Source organism: Mangifera indica, chromosome 7, assembly GCF_011075055.1.
Source record: "Mangifera indica cultivar Alphonso chromosome 7, CATAS_Mindica_2.1, whole genome shotgun sequence".
NCBI classification, from domain to species: Eukaryota; Viridiplantae; Streptophyta; class Magnoliopsida; order Sapindales; family Anacardiaceae; genus Mangifera; species Mangifera indica.
The window spans coordinates 2,030,038-2,034,576 of record NC_058143.1 but is presented as its reverse complement, the minus strand read 5'-3'; the positions used below and the strand labels follow the sequence as shown (position 1 = coordinate 2,034,576).

At 34.5% G+C, this 4,539-nt stretch overlaps 1 pseudogene; it reads right to left on the bottom strand.

Annotated features, from left to right (window-relative positions):
• Positions 1 to 1,597: 1,597 nt before the first annotated feature.
• On the bottom strand, positions 1,598 to 2,807 carry LOC123220538 (annotated as a pseudogene).
• Positions 2,808 to 4,539: the final 1,732 nt, after the last annotated feature.

Below are 4,539 nucleotides of genomic sequence, written 5' to 3'. Positions count from 1 at the left end.
GGTGCTCGAATTTGCGTTAAAAACATTAGGAACATGAACGAATAGGTGCTCAAGTTAACCATCCACATGAATAGCTGAGTAGGGATGAATTTAAACTGAATTAGTTCAATTTGAATGAATATTTGATTCGATTTAAATCAAATTTGAGTTTATATTTGACTCAAATCCTCCTCTTGTGATATAGTTTACCTCTTTAAAGTAAGTACAATTATATGCATTATGTAAAAATTTTAGTTACTGAAGATACTTATTCTTTAGTATTTCTTTAATTTATCACTAATAAATTTTATTACAGAAACATTTCTCTAAATATTTAAGTTAATTTGGGTTGATTTTATGTCAATTTAAACACAATCAAATTTAGTTTTGAATTATATTAAATTGATTCAAGCTAAATTTTGTGTAGTAAAATTCAACCCTTACCCATTTTTTCTTGTCATGTTATATAAGAATAAATTATACCAATAAGTAATCAAATACAAATGTTGGTGTTGAACGTTAGACTGCTTTCACCCAGTGGTTGGACTGTTTTGACCAGTGGTTCAACTGCTTCAACCATGGGTCAAAACAGTCCAACCACAGGTATGAAAATCGGCTTTACCCAGGTGGAGTAAAGCCATGGGCCTTAGTCAAACCGGTCAAATCAGTTGGTCCCACTAAAACAATGTGTAATCACAGGGAAGTGTCACTGAGAAAATGTTACACGGAAGAGTGATTGATTCTTTAACCCAACTTTGTAATATCACATCTAAACGTGCAACATCAATCACATGACTCATAACATATAATGTCGCATTTGTAACATAAAATACCTTAGCAAAACAATTCTTTCAAGCACAATAAACAATATCCCTTAAGACTTATAACATAAAACATCTTTTCAAAACAATTCTTTCAAACATGATAAGTAATATCTCTTAAAACTAACAACATACGGTGTCACACTCGTAATAGGGAATAACTCCTTAAAACAATTCTTTCAAGCACAGTTAACGACATCCCTTAACACTTATAACATGAAATGTCACACTCGTAACATAGAATGACTCCTTAAAACAATTCTTTCGAGCATGATATATAACATCCCTTAAAACTTGTAACATAAAAGGTCACACTCATAACATAGAAGGGCTCCACAAAACAATTCTTTCAATCATAATAAACAATATACCTTAAGATTGACAACATAAAATGTCATACTCGTAACAAAAATAATTCTTCAAAACAACTTTTTTAAGCGTTTATAAATAATATCTCTTAAGACTTGCAACATAGAATGTCACACTTGTAACATAAAACGACTCCTCGAAACAATTCTTTTGAGTACAACAAATAACATCTCTTAAGACATACAACATAAAATATCACACTCATAACATAAAAGAGCTCCTTACAACAATTCTTTCAAGTATAGGTAAATAACACCCCTTAAACTCGCAACATAAGACGTCACACTTTTAACATAACACAACTCTTCAAAACAATTCTTACGAGTACAAGTAAATAACATTATGTAAAACTTGCAACATAGAATATCACACTTATAACATAGAATAACTCCTCAAAATATTCTCTTAAGCACAGTAAATGACATTCCTTAAAAAACACAAGCAGCAAATTAGAAAATTAACTTTGGAATCTGATTATGATCATTTTTATCGCAACGAGTTGATCAATATTGAACTAGCATAGATTATAATTTATCATTGTCACTGTCACCACCAACATCACCAAAATTATCATGAAGATTATTTGCTCTGCTTACACTCAGACAAACTATGGAGAGAAAACAAGCTCATACAAAGAGAAAAAACAGTCCAAAAGCCAAAACAAAGCATGAACAACAAATCTACAGCTGCCCCTGCCCGCAAATCCAATGACAGAACACGAGAAACAACTGTATCTACAACCTCGAGCATCGACGCTCACTCCCCACCGATTCTCTTCACACATAACAGTAAAGCAATACACGACACAAGATGATCGGAACTTTTATACTTCTAGTTTGTCGGCATGTGTTAGGGGACTCAACAAGCAGTGAAACTGGAGATAGTTTGCGCTTAGAGCTGCACTTGTCTGTCGAAAATCCAACTGAATGGTATGACGGGTCCTTGCTTGGCACGTTCTTGAGCCCTCTCTTCAAGCCTTCTGATTCCTGGAGGTAATCCACAAACATAATCTAGAGCTTTCCGTCCATCGCTTGAAAGTCCAGTAAGTTGATCGACCTTCCACCTGCTGACCAAGAATTCCAACATGTCTGCATAGTCCTTTGCGGTTTAGACACCAAACCGCTGAGCAACAGCTGATAAGTGCTCAAAAAGGTCATCATCACGGCCATCATACATCAAGTGAGCTGGCATAGAGATTTTCTTATCACGTCCATGATAGTTCCATCAGTATCAATCTCAAAAAGCGTTTCCACTACCTTGGTGTAGGCAGTCTCATGGCGCTTCTCATCAACAGCAATTATACTACATATTTGAGCCAAAATTTCATGTCTCCGTGCTTCTTGGCACGACGAGCAGTGTTTCCAAGCGAAATAAAGGTTGCTCTTTCTTGAAATAAAGTATAGATGAAACCGAGGTAGGGACTGTTCTCTGTCCGCATGGCTAAGTGCTACATGAGATATCCAACATACAAAAAACAAAAGAACATGTGTCAGCTGTGCATGCACAATTACAAAATCTTGTGTGTTTTTTATGTGTCTAAGTGTATCCTAAACCTCTAAATTTCACATCAACATGAAGGATTCTGTGCATGAACTGCAATAGTTTGAGTGAGTGCCGGCATGCTCATCTATTTTATTAATTACTTCTGAATATATTTTTTAATAGAGGGCTGCTAATTTAAGAGGCAAGGATCTTACCATTCCTGATCCAATCAAATGCTGAATTGTCTTCTCAAATACAGTTTAGTTTGGGTTTGACTTGAATGTCTTTCTGACAATAGTGTGTATTCCGTTGAAGATACTATTTATCTTGCTTGTGATATTATTTATCTCATCAACAACCGTCCAACGACATCTCTTGTCAACTTGAATAAGCTCAAGTTGGCTATTAAGGATTCGAGCCAAGCTTGAGCCAACTTATATTTAGAATTGGCTCAATTCGCATACATTGTTATCATAACCTAAAATCATTAATGAAAAAAAAACTTGTGAGAGTATAAAAAAGTTAATTATCATATTATCTTAACTATTTCACTTTTCAAAATTATTAAATTACCCAAATTAACAAAATTTTAAAAAATCCATTTTGATATTAAATTTGCATTAACATTTTTTTGAAAATATTGTTTCGTGTAAGAAATGTGAGTTAGTTTTTGGGGTGGGAGAGAATTAAACACATCTATTTGTGGTATTAGAGCTAAGCTGTAACAACTCCACCCAAGAATACTCAAGAATAGTGGTTCAATCTATAGCTCGTTTTGCCTCCGGATGGTTGGTTGTTAAGGGTGTCAAACCAGTAGCTTGATGTGTGAGGAGAGACTCCACCCAAGAGTACTAAAGAGTGAAGGTCCAATTGGTAACTTGTTGTGCCTCCAGATGACTAATTGTAAGTAGTATTGAACCAATGACTCGATGTTTGAGGAGAGGTTATTGGGTTATCCCACGTCCAATGACTCGAGGTTATTGGATTGTCCTACATCCAATGACCTAATAAGTGGGGGGAGGCTGTTGGGGTGTGCCAATTTTAACAACTTAATGTGTGAGGAAATGTTGTTAAGTTATCCCACAACTGATGATCTGAAGTGGATTATTCCACATCCTTTGAAAAAAATAGCTAAAATACGTTTAAAAAATGTCTTCATTAACTTCAAGTTTCCTAAAAATGTAGTTTAATTTTCATATTTCTTTCTCACATGATTTTGGCATTGGAGACAATCCCCTCGAATGAGAAGTGTCATGAAACCACTTATAACAGGATCATTGGGAAGCTATTTGAGCTTGATCCTAGAACAACAATGGTTGCATTTGCTGACATGTTGAAAATAAAAATCACAATGCCTGTTCATTTGATGTACGATGGTTAGGATGTGCATTTGTTCGATCACTTCTTGAATGTTGCTACACAAATTGGGGTGTACATGACATCATATTATATTAGTGTTTTGGAACATTTGGATAGTTTTTGGAATGTCGATAAGATTGAGGGTGAGGGGGGACCATGACATCTTTATTATGGAGGAAAAATGAGATTAAATTATAGAAGGAAAAGAGATCGACAAAAGATTTGAGGTAAGAAGGGGGTTGAGTGGAAAAGATGAATAAAAACATTAAAGAAATGAGCCAAAGGCAAAAGGAAAGATGAGTAGATGATGTGGTAGCCAAGGATGACGTGGCAACATTTTTGGCATGACATGCAAAGTGATGTGGTATATTTATGTGGCATGACTAGGCATGTTTATGTGACAAATCATATAGAGACAAGTTTTCTAATCTTGTTTAATTAATAGAATATTTTATTAATATTATTTTTTCTAATAATTTCAAGAGTCCTATTTTGAGTTTAGGAAGTTATTAAATATAATAAAGAGTTT